This window comes from Gouania willdenowi, chromosome 18 (genome assembly GCF_900634775.1).
Source record: "Gouania willdenowi chromosome 18, fGouWil2.1, whole genome shotgun sequence".
NCBI classification, from domain to species: Eukaryota; Metazoa; Chordata; class Actinopteri; order Blenniiformes; family Gobiesocidae; genus Gouania; species Gouania willdenowi.
The window spans coordinates 18147604-18161353 of NC_041061.1; positions in this window are offsets into that span (position 1 = coordinate 18147604).

Genomic DNA, 13750 nt, shown 5'->3' on the forward strand with positions numbered 1-13750 from the left:
AAAATTGTGAGAACCCTGGATAATAGTACACTTTGTAGTACAATAAGGAATACTGCACCTATGATGAACACTACAGTTAGAAATGTCAATTGCCTATGAATGCGCTCATGCTTTAATAATCAGAATTCCTTCATTGTTGTTGTCTCCCTGCAGTCGGAAGCTTCGAAAGATTGAGCAGTGTTGCCAGTTTGGAGGGTTTCCTGCCATTTGTACTGCCAAGCAATTGACTAGTTACAACCCCAAACTGGCGGTTTATGGTGTATTCTTAGAGACTATAAACAGTTTTGGTGTGGGAACACGACAACAGTATCTAATAACATGAGGAAGAAGGAAGAAATGTGGGGGAAAGAAAAATAAAAGAAATGAAGGGGAAGAAGCACAAAGCCAAGCAAATGTTTTTTTTTTGCGTTTTCCTATTTTTGAGCAGCAAGCTGGGAGCGCCTGTGCACCCGGGTGTGTTATTGCTATTTTTTACACACACACACACACGCACACACACACACACGGAAACTTTGTGAGCTTGCTCGTACACACATGCCTGTAATATTTTCCTCTGTTCAACATGTTGAAAATGAAAACTTACATGTGCGACCATATTAAAAAAAAAGTAAAAAAAAGCTTAGATTTCATATAAGTCTGTATAAATATCACAGTGAACACGTTACAGCGATGCCAAGCAATGCACAAAAACACACACACACACACACACACACAGAGGAAGCACACATTGGCTCACAACAGTATCAATAAACAGAGTGTGGTGATAACCCAAATGAAAGCAGTGGGAGTGCAAAGAAGCAGCTGAGGCCCCAGCTTTTGATCTCACACACACACACACACACACACACACACACACACACACACACACACACACACACACACACACACACACACACACACACACACACACACACACACACACACACACACACACACACACACACACACACACACACACACACACACACACACAGCTGTAATTGTTATTTTCACACACAGGGCATAAAAGCCACTCCTCTCACACTCTACTGCACAATCTCCTGCTAATCTCTCAGTTTTTCCATCTATTATTCTCAATAACTGATTGTAAGCGTTACTGTGAGCAAAATGCTAGAGGCTATGATACACACGGATATGTGTGTGTGCTTGTGTGTGTGTGTGTGTGTGTTATGTCATCCCAAAGACAGCCATACTACATTAACCCAGTTTTGATTCAAGTTCAGTGATTCCCCTGACAGCCTACAGCACAAAAGCTTCATTACAAACTAATAAATGAGAGAAGTGAGGAATGACAGCCAAAGTTAAAAAAAAAAAAAAAAGAGCCTGTGAGAAAGAAACATGAACAAAGGGAGGATGAGTGTCAGGAAACAGGAAGTGTGGATGGAGGAAATGGGAGGAGGCAGGAAACATGTGTGTGTGTAAGTGTGTGCGCCACTCCTTACACAGAAAAATGTGTAAAGAGCGGATATCCTGTTCAGCTTCTGTCTGCCAGTAGAAAGATGTAAAATATTCACGACTGTCTCATAACAAAATAAAGCTTTTATTTGTGTAGATAGCTGTACATCCAGCTCTTAGCAGTCATAACTACATCACCAAGCTTTCATTATCTTGTTTTTATAGTTTTCTTTAGAAAATTTAATATCAGGCTTATTGAACGTCTTGGTTTCAGGTAAATAAGCAAATCCTAGAGTGTTTAACCGCCCTTTGCACCAGAGAAATATGATGGAAATGTATTTTCTTCCTTAAAAAAATGTAGGAGAGGGTTTCCGTGTCATAACTATTTCCAATTCAGGAAGTAAATTCCATAATTTCCATCCATTTTCTGTGATCACAGAAAATTGGGGGCGCTACAAATATCTATAAGTTCCTGCATCGCCATGTTAATGAAGACCCGTGAATTGTTGCTACATCTGTTTTGTGGATACTCTAAATCTTGTCAATGGCCATTTGTGTTTATATATATATATATATACTGTTAATGTCATGTTGTGGACTGTATGTGTGAACCGTGTGACTTGGTGGCAAATGAGTTTCCCCATTGGGGATTCTCTATCTTTATCTATATATCTATATATCTATGTTGTACCACATGTGTCCACTTGCCATTTCTCAACTCTCTAAGTCAGTGGTTCACAATTCTTGAGAATGGCTTTGCTGAAAAATAGAAAATGTTTTTTTATTTGTACTTCATTAATAAAGAGCATTAATGGTGCAATTAAAATATGTGATAGTCACCAATTATGTAATTTCAACATGGCGGCGCACAGGGTAAATAGTTCCAGTTTTAAAAGTTAATAAAACGAATATGGTCCAAAATAATGCGTTTTGTTAGGCATAGATCTTCTAATAAGGACATTTCAAAGGTTTTAGGCCACATTCGTAAAAACAGTGGAGAATCCCTTTAACATTATCTTCTTGCCCCTTAACAATTTTGCCTGACAAAAGCCAAGTATTTGTTTTTGATATATTGATAAAAATGTCTTGCATTTTAACTATAGGCCTTGTGATCCTGTCAATGTTTGCAACAGTCAACAAAAACTGCAACGGAAATGATCAGTCGCCAATCTAACACTGCGTGCTGTAATACATGATTGCTGTCAGCAGGTGTCAAGAATACTGGTAACTCAGTGTAATCAGAGAAGACAAAATCCTATTCAGAATGTGCTTTCACCCCCAAACTCTAAAAGCATTTAACTCCCCTTCATTTTATAATGAATATTCCTAATGCAGTGTTCATTTTGATGACATATCAAAACATGATTATTTGTTTTTTGTCAGTCTTGGCCTAGGCATTGATCACATCAAATCTGTCTGTGTATTTACAAACAATAATACCATCTAATATCATTTTGATTAGCTGATATTGAGTTACAAAAAAGCCCTGTGATGGACTGGCGCCCTGTCCAGGGTGTACCCCCGCCAAGCGCCCTATGAGAGCCGGAGATTGGCACCCGCAGACCCCCGCGACCCTGTTAAATGGGAATAAGCGGGTAAGAAATGGATGGAGTTACAAAAAAAAGGATTGGGAGGAGTTTATGGTCTTATTCACTGTATTAATCAACCAAAACAAACACAAACATCCTTTAGGCACTTCATTGTAGTAATACAAAAACTGACAATGTTCCCGGAGAATAAACAATGCAGACAGTGGACACTGATATTCATGTCAAACTAATATACAGATCTGGAATGCAATACAACCACTAAGAATGTTTGCCTTTAAACAGGTTGTATATGATAACGCAATCACAATCACCAAATGAGTTTGGGAGCACCATCAACTCAAAATGGGTATAACACCAACAGCTGAAGGCCTTTATTTTTTGTCTTCCTTGGCACACTTAACGTGAATGAAGAAGCAGCGATATCAACAAAAGATCATCTCCTCAGCCTTGGTAGTAGAAATGTTGGCATGGTAACCAGCGAAGCACACAGAGCTATGTGTTATTGGAGCGATCAATAATAAGTAGAAAAATGCCTTTTTTGCTTGAAGAAGCAATCCGGTGTAATCCTTCTAGGAATCTGTATGGAAGCAGTTTCTTTGTGTTGTTATGCTTGAAGCACATCAATAAAATAGTGTAACTACTGGGGAACAAGATATTATAACCAATGATATGACTTTAAATGTGTTTAAAGATCAAATAAGTGTAAATAACACCAATTTTATGCCAGCAGTGTGGCGAAGACAATGATGTTAGACAGGCGTTAGTGTAGTATGACACCAGGTGCGTGCCCAATGGTACCTGGCACACGTTCAAACACACCCCAATTCAGTCCCCGGGGAGGTCTTGAGCGTAACGTGACGGAGAATAAACACATGGAGGAAAACAGCATGTCTCCACACACACAGGAGACCACAAAGACACATTCAAAGAGAAAACGACACCATATGCACTAAAGGAGGATGAACACAAACATAAAGCAAAACACATAACAGCTATACCACAGGCTGATGTATAAACTCACTAATTAAAAAACAAAAAAGGGGTAAACACTGAAAGTTGCACATATGCAAGAAAAGCACACACTGACACTCCATATTATTCTATGCAGTGTTTCTATGGATATGGAACTGCAAGCTGCATGAAATATTCAGTAAATTTTTCAACATGTGCTCTTTCCCCTTTTGCACGTGTAGAAGTGCAAAAAAAAAAAAAAATGGTGAAAAGAGAGAGAGAGAGCAATGGGGAGACAGGAAGGAGGGGGAGAAGGAGTCAATGAGGGCAGAAGCAGAGAGAGAGAGAAAACCCAGCTGACTTGGTAACAAGCTACTCCCCTTAGCAACAGCTCTGGGTCAGGCTGTGTCCCATTGGCCAGCTGACAGCATGCATCACAATCCCATGCATGGATCCTCATCCAATCAGGTGTTTCCTTGCTGCTCTGCATTTTGGATTTCATTTTTTGCCATGGCAACACAACCTTGATCTTGGCCCTAGATGAAGGCTTACAGTGTAGACCCGTGCACCTTACTGTACATACAGTACAAGGCTGATATACACTCAAAACAATGTCTGGCTGTATTACATTGTGTAGCATCTCACCTGTGAATGTGAAACAATAAGTGTGACACTGTGAGTAGCACAGACACACAGAGAATGAACACTAGCACAGGTGGTAGAGGGCTCGGTTTCTGATTTAGAGGTTGGAGCTTTGATCCAAAGACTGTAACTGCTGTAAATGTGACATATCATTAATCTATAATTTATTCAAGACATACTACAATTATATATCCTTAACCCTAAATAATCCCAATAACAAAATATATCCTTTCTCAGATCAACTTTTTTGAGACCTATTTTCCGGAACAAAGAGTTTCATAACATCTGATTTCAAATAAATTGAAATCTAACAATAACACAAGCTTTACGTAAAGAACAAAACAATCAGACATAAACAAGTACAACAATATGAAAATGAATTAACAAATAAAAAGTCTGCCGTCTCTCTTTCTGAGACCACCGGCAGTAGACCATAGCAAAAGACTAGTTAGGTATTTTTTTTGCATTTCAAAAGAATCATACATAAACATAGATTTCTCAGAAACTCCGGATACCAGCTTTAATACACATTAAACAACTCATATAAATAGCAAATACATTAAATAAGCATATACCTTAGACCCCTAAATGATAAATAATAACTGATCAATCAATAATCTTGTACGTGATTTGTATTGCTTTAAATCAGCAGTAAATGTCATCTTCAATTAACTGCAATAACTGATCATTTCATTTCTAAATGTAAAAAATCTTCTAATTAAAGACTAATGTTGGATATTAACTTTTGAATTCCTGCTCAAATAATATGCTTATGTCTTTATCTCTTGATGAGCTAATGCTTTGGTTCTGACAATCACAAATATTGTACATATCATAACAAAGAAAACGCATGAGAAGGCATGTGCCAGGCCAAAAAGAAGAGGGATGAGATAACACCGACTGGATAAAATGCTGAGAAAAACTTGATTCTGGGCTGAGGTCAATGTCTTGGCACATTGAGAAAGGGGGTCTGCTCCAGGCCACAACTGTGTTAGATGAGTGCTTGTTTTCCTATTGACTGGATATTCTTGTTGATTCATTTAAAATCTGTTATTAAAACGATTGATTGATTCAAGCAAAACAAAACCTGTGACTGTTTCTCTGAATGCTTCTCGGGTTTCAACACTCGAGTAACTTCACTCTATTCTAACACTGTCCATGTGCCGGAGTGTCCTTGGGCAAGACACTGAAATCTGTTGCTGTCAATGCCAGATTCGTCCAATTTGTGTTTTAATGACAATGTGAACTTGTAAATGTTCTGATGTTATAAATCCCTTTGGGACTCCTCCAGTAGTAGGTAAAGCACTAGATACATTTACGAGATTGCAATATACTAGTCCGCTTCTTTCACAGTGTATATTTAAAGCAATTCATTCTCACAGCTCTGTCTCACATTCACTCATGGTGTGAATCTACGGCTCTGTGAAAACATGGCAATTACTCTGTAGAGGCTTTGGCAAGTTCATATGTTAGCTTCATGTTTAAAAATGACTTTAAGCTGACTTCAGCTAAAGCTTTAGCAGCAATTATCTTTTTTCATAACTGGATTATATTCAGCGACAGACACTATTTCCAAAACATTTACCCTCCAAATCTAGACGTTCTTTTTACTATTTGGTCTGGCCAGTGAAACACTTTTATTGGATATCAAAAAACCTACATTTTTCATGTGGGTAAGCTAAAGACAAAGATACTAGCCACAGATAAAGTTGATGACAAAAAAAACTGCCTAAAAGATACATTTACCTTACTATTAGATGCACTTGGCTTTACACATAATTATTATCCTTACCCTGTTTTGGACCTTGAATAGAATACAACATACTTTGTCATATATTTAGAGGTACATACACAAAAATTGCTTTTCGCATTTAACCCATCCCTGATAGCCACGGTGTAGCGCCGGGGGAGCAGTTAGGGTTAAGGGACTTGCTCAACATCCAGCCCATGTTGGATTCGAACCTCTAACCCTCTGATTACAAATCCACTTTTTTAACCATTAGGCCACCACTGCCCACCAATTGTGCCGTTAACAATGCAATAGTGACACTTCATACAGCCTGAAGACTTTACATTATAAAAGGGTGGCACCATGGTATACAGTGGGGCAAAAAAGTATTTAGTCACCCACCAAATGTGCAAGTTCTCCCACTTAATAAAATGAGAGAGGCCTGTAATTTTCATCATAGGTATACCTCAATTATGAGAGACAAAATGAGAAAAAAAAATCCAGAAAAATCCCATTGTAGGATTTTTAATGAACTAAGTGGTAAATTAAAAAGTTATCTGGATCACAATTTAGACTAGATGCTTGTGAGAACTGTATATCCCCATTAATAACCATACAGTAGGTCCAAAATGTATGGGTACCCAGTTTTTCAAAAAATCTGCAATCCAGATCTAATCCAAATGAAACTCGGTTAGGTAAGTGATAAACCAACCCATCATAACTGAGTCAATTTCCATAAAGATTGGTCAATTACAAACCGAGATGTGAATTTTTGTTGATGAAGATGAAGAATAGGGATTTTTAAAGTTTTTAAACTCATTCACTATATTCAGATCCCCTCGAAAAGTTAATGGAGTCGTCGATGGTGTAATGCTGCAAACCAACAAACAAACGCTTTACCTTCTCAGCGGAGATAATTAGGTACCTTTCTACAGTATCAAGCTCTGTTTTACCATTAGCAGAAAGGGATTTATAAAAGATAATGGCATGTAAGGGTTTCACACTATAGTACCAAACTCACCGTGGCTCAGGTGGTAGTGGGTCGTCTTCTGATCGAGAGGTTGGGGGTTCGATCCCAGTACCTGACTATGTGTCGAAGTGTCCTTGGGCAAGACACTGAACCCTAAGTTGCTCCCAGTGGTCGACTAGCGCCTTGCATGGCAGTCCTGTCCCATTGGTGTGTGAATGTGAGAGTGATTGGGTGAATGAGCTGATATGTAAAGCGCTTTGAGACTGCTTCAGTGTGGTGATAAAGCGCTATATAAAATCAAGTCCATTTACCATTTACTCAGGCCAAGTGGGCGGATAACCTTGGTTTTACTCGGTTTGCGTTCACAGCGCACTTTTTCATCTGCTCCAAACAGCCTCTGATGCAGATGATTGTGCTATTCGACTAGAGACCTATCTAAGCATACAAGCAAAAATGAGTCCTTACGCACGTACTGTAAATTCCGCCCAGGGCCGGCTCTACGCAGGTGCAAGAAGGGGCTTTGTAGCCCCGAAATATTGCTCTAATGAGTGCACCACACGCCGCCATTACACAGACCTGCGCAGCTATGGCACTGCTCCACGAGGCACCAAACACCGCACACACACACCCCACAATACCAGGGATGATAAACCCCAGTCTGATGACCCAGACTTTGGGGTAAAAGTGCATGTTATTTATAAAATAATAAAACTGGCCCATCATCTAAAGAACGTTTGAGCCTCAAAGCCCCCTCCCACAATTAAGAGGCTGACTAATCATTTATCCACCTTTATTAAACCTGCCAGCCTCTGTAATAAAACACAAACATTAATTAACTGTTACTATAAGCACAGGGGAAACAAAGTGCTGGAGCATGATGTGTACATCTGATGTCGCCTTCACATTTCTGACTCCCCCCTCATATATACCTGCCTACAACTAGCCCTGACTTTGCCTGTTCTTTCACAGCATTCAACCATCAAGCAGCAACAGATTGCTGTGCTTTTGGGTTTTTTGCCATGCGCCCTCTGTTCTCTTCAACACTTCCTGTGCTTGGAACGAGCCAAGAGCATTTGTCTTTACAGTGCAACTGAATTGCTCTAGACTTCCATTGGAAACGCTCAGAGTCCAGCCAAACCAAACACCCTAGTATCCATCTACCCGACCTGCTCAGACTTCATTTGCGTGTTCATACCGGCACAATTGGGGCAAACCTTTCAGGAAAAATAAATCCTAGAGCAACTTAACCACTCTAGAAATTTGTCGGTATGAAGGCACCCCAAGTTTGTTCCTTGCAACCTACAAGATCTAGACTTGATTCCCAGTTGTAGTAGAAAAACACACTTTACTGGTTATCAAAACAAAAAAGTCCAAGGTCCGAACACAGGGACCTTGTTGTGTGGACTACGCATGTATGAGTGTACTTTCTTCTAAAATACTCATAACTGTTCCAACTACCATAATTTCTTGGCAATAGATCTAATATACCTAACAAGCAGACACACGGTATGTTCTTGTTCTGTCAGAGAGCCAAAATATTTACTGGGTATGAGCAAGACTATGAAAGATGTAAAGGAGAAAGATGGGAGGCAGAAGGACAAAGCACCAAGTGGAGAGAGGTAATGAGATCCAGTGTGAGACGGGCGTCCGGCTCCTGGAGAATAAGCAAGGGGAGACAATGAATAGGAGCTGCTCTACAGACAGACACATGATGAATGGCTCTGCAGCCCAAAAAGCCAGCGCGCAGAGTCGAAGAAAGGAAGTGTATCTGTTCACTCTACACTTAGTGTGTGCGTGTGTCGGTGTGTGCGTTGGGGAGCATGTGGGTAACAACAGAGGCAATCCATCTGGGCCATTGTAATGGTGACCACACTAGAGTGAAGCTTGATATCTAGCATCTCTACGTGTCCGACAAAACGGCGCCCAAAAGCTGGAAAAACGACGCCCGGAGTTGAATGTCAAACCAAGCAGCAGGTGATAAGGAGTAATGGCTGAGCTTCCTCTTGGGTTTGGAGATGGCCTATGTGTGCTTCACTCCAACAGCACTTAGTCAGCCAATTACCCTGGGGGCTAATTATAACTGTAGTCTATAGGAAGTCTTTGGGTGGGACAATAATGGGCTGTTATGGTAGCTTGTGTTTATCTAAGTGATCAATAATTAGTGTGATCACTGGGAAAGGTTAGCACCTCACATTAGCCAGGACGCCTGGCTAGCATTCCTGCTTTTCTGTAGGTTTAATTGGTGCAACAACAGGGAAGTGTATTTTCTGGTACCCTATCGTAAAAAAATGACTTTAAATTAAGTTGTTTTACCACTTACAGCTATAGAAAGGGGGTCAAAACAAACCAATCTTTTTTTTAATAGTTAATGTCATATTTTTAACTACATGTTAAACTGTCCAAATGTATACACCCAATCAGTTGATTACATTGCCTTTATAACTCAATTAACTTACCATAGTTTAATCATTAGTTATTTTATTTAATATTTGTAGGCAGACTAATTAAATATTCCTCATTGTCAGTAGGTGTCAGTAGACAGCACAATATGACTATAATTAAAAACAAAGCAGGTGTTGGTAAGAATAGTGGATAATGTTTTTTAAAATGTTTCTAAGCTAACATTTTTGGGTCACTTTGAGTTTGTTAGCAATCTTTGGATGATATTTACCAAAATATTAGTGCATACAGGGTTTTTTTTTAAGGGGATAGGTGTCTCTATATTTGTTTTTTTATGAATAGAAGGGGGTTGGGATTGTCAGTGCTCTGTGAGTGTGTGCGTGTGTGTGTGTGTTAGCAGATCTCGGCATCAAGGGCTTGGCAGCAGAAGCTCCTTTTAATCGAGTTAACGGTGATAACAGGAGTGGCAGCTGGCTTTCCAGGAATATGCACTCCTATTGGGCATGCACTGAGCGAGTAGATTTCTCACATTCATACACACACATCTACAAAGCCAAGCGTGCACACACACAGACACAGATGCACCCAGTGTGACCTACCTTTTCTGCTTCCTGCTTTTTAAAAATGCATGGCTGGTGCTGCAGGTCTTTGGACAGTGAATGCATAATACATGCGCACACACTGAGACAAGATCATTAACGCATTCATCTGTGCGTTCACACGCCAGTCTCGCTTTGTGAGAAATCTAATCTGTTCCAGCGTCTTACTGTAGACGGCTCTGCTCCACATTCAAAGGAGGTGAGTGAGTCAGCAGGTGAATGACGCCTTTGCTGTTTGGCCACCTGGTTTGGTTAGAAAGCTGGACTGTGTCCAGGGTTCTAACCTATTTAGAGGTGGTACCAGGGATAACTGACTGTAATTATGTCTATTTTAGCCACTAATCCAGAATCAGTTGGCTTTAATTGTCTGCAAACTATAAAAGTGGTTTACATAGTTATCAGCTAAGTTTTCTATATTTATGGATCCCTTCAGTAATTGTAACTTAACAGTGTTAAAATGTTCAGCCAAAACTTTACAAGCAGCCAGAAAAGATGAGCTCACTACACGAAGAATTGATTTACATGATGCAGAAATGTTTGACGTACTGCAGAACAAGACCTACCAATTGCGATTACAAGTAGAAGCTAATATACTTTCTTGTCATTGCATAGTGGCCACAAAAGATCAACGAGATTACCCATAGACACGCAACTTCAATCAATGCAAAACCAACTAATCTACGTACTTTTGGTTTGTTTACCAATGATGTTACAAATAGGACCTCCTATTTTCCGTGAATGCTGAAAACTGAAAGAAAAAACTAAAATCATGTTCTGAAATGGAAAAATCAATCTGACATGGAAATGCCATTTGTTTTCTCTCTCTGTTTATTTAAAATTGACCCCCAGCATGACACAGAAATGCCTCACATGCATGATTTAAGACAATATCATGCATTTACACAAAATGTTTCCCTGAAAAATGGGAAATTGAATGTCAAAAAAGTGTGACAGATTAATATGTCCAATTCTGCCAATAATCCTGTTCAAAATCTCACGCTACGTGTTACGGTGAGAATATTGATCATGTTATCCTGTTACTGTGTACTTTTTATGACTGCCTTCAAATCTGAAAATGCTGCGGTACTAAGACAGGTTTTGCTGATGGTGATGAGTTTACCTAGTGACACGTCACGGCATAAGTAACTACAATCATACGGCTGTGTGGGATTTTCTGCAAGTTTACCAGTTGGGTAGTTAAACGTTCGATAAACAATGTTTTAGGACCATATCACACATTTCTATGGTATTGTTTACCTTAAACAGGTGGCTGAGGGTCTAGCAGTGTGGCCAATGTCGCTCTAGTTGTAATTCCACAGGATTTCAGTTTAACTATTCAATTTTTGTAGATCATCTGAAACATATAAATTGTAAAATTATTAACAGTAGTTGACTCTATTAACCCTATTTAGCATGTTTGGTATGATTTCACAAAGTTCAATAGCCAGTAAAGTCATCTAAACAGGGAAAGATGAGGAAATGGAAAAATGTAAACTAAAGTGACACAGACGCGATGTAGAAATGGGTAAACGGAGGCCCTACAATGATGGCTGTATTGATGGGAGTGGAGCCAAGGAAGACATGTTTAAGGTCTCAAATTTCCTCTTGGATATATTGTGATTTGCTTGTAGAAATAGTGAGTGTAGTGGCTGAACTCCTGCTGTTCAGACAGTCGCCTGAAGCCCCCCAGTTCCTGACTGCTATAGTGTGATGCCATATCTTGCATACAATTGTCAATAGGTATTGATGAAATCAAAGGATCTTCCCAATTTGTTAATTTAAATGACAATATTGCATGGCTATAAAAGCCCGAGCATAAAAGCACATGGAAATCAAAGTGTAAAATCTCAAGTTTGACATCAGATCTACAGAATCCTCTCAATCAGAGCCGACGCTTTGACTCTCGCTCCCTTTGCAGGCCTCTCGCACACAAAGGCAGGAGGCAGAGGTGGAGAGAGGGAGGAGAAGGAAGGCACAAAGAACTGGGAGCAGTGGGGTTGCCCTGGGGAGAGGGAGGGTGAGGGGGGTAGATGTGGGGTAACAGGGGGTCAAAGGGGGGCCATGGGGGCATAGTGGACTGGGGGTTGGGGAGAGGCCTGAGAGGCAGAAAGCCAGAACAGGAGCCTGGCAGGACAGACACAGGGAGGGGCAATGGTGAGAAGGAGGAGAGGGTGTGAGGGTGAATGAGCACAACACAGAACAGCTTATGGCTGAAGTGAGTTTTTTTTTTCCTTCCTCTTCTTCCTGACTTTGAAGGGGTGTTTGGCAGTGGATTTGTTCAAGAAAGGGATTTGATTTGGGAGTGTTGGGGGAAGCTAGGATTTGATGAGATTTACACTTTCCCTTGAACAAGAATGCGCATCCACGTCAACTAAAGCCTGTGTAAGCAGCCACAACTCCTTCTTCTCCGAGTCTGCGCGCTCATCGTCCCCAGTTGCCCATCCCAGGCTCAGCCTCTAATCGCAACTCTCTGCCAGACAATACCACGCTGCAACATAGTCCTACCTCTAAACCTGAAGCCAAACTTAAAAAGAACATGTAGTCAATTTGCAACGATATACTCCCTCCTTCTAGACAAGTTTATCACAGATACAGAACCAAAAAGGAGGAGGAAACCATTCCTCCTGGAGAGACCACCTGCTGCCATCTATCACTGTACATCGACTCAGGGTGTGGAAATCAATCATCCAATCAATGCTTTGGGATGCAGCTCTAAGCGAGTCCTCATTGATTTAGTGATGACTCATAATCCACACCGTGTCAATACACAGCTTACCTGGAGATATGTGTCGCATACAGTACAAGAAAGAAAAACCCGCTGCAAATAAAGCCTCTCTTACAAGAATGATCCACACGGGAGGATAATTTACAGGAGTGTTTAGAGCAGACATGGACCCTCTGTGTAATTTTGTGCGGCGCCCAAAACAAAATTGTAATTCATAATGTTGGAAGTTATATGAAGCCCAACATAACACACAAACACCAGATACACAGAACACGACAACAAAATGCACAAAATGTCACCAAAATGACAAGACAGTTTACAATCGCTTGTCTTCAACACAAAATGACTACAAAAACAACAACATATACAAAAGCACTTCAAAGATGCACAAAATGCCAACAAAATTGCCCAAAATGACAGAAAAATATACAAAAACACATAACGACTCGAAAAACACAAAAAAAGACAACAAAAATGTGCCATATTGACAAGAAATAGACAGAATGAATTCCAAAACACACAAAAGGTCTAAAACTCAAAAAACACCAATAAAACCCACACAAAAGGACTACAAAGACAAAACCTTTTGTTCTTTCCTGTATTAATGCTCAGATTGGTCATTATTCTAAATGCTAACATAAATGTTGATTTTTGTGGGGCCCGCTCTGATGGAAGTTGCCCATCTCTGCTCGTACTAGCTATTCATCTAATTTAGCCACACTGATTGTACCCTTTTTTTCCTCATTGGTGACACACATACACATACACACACACATACACACACTAACA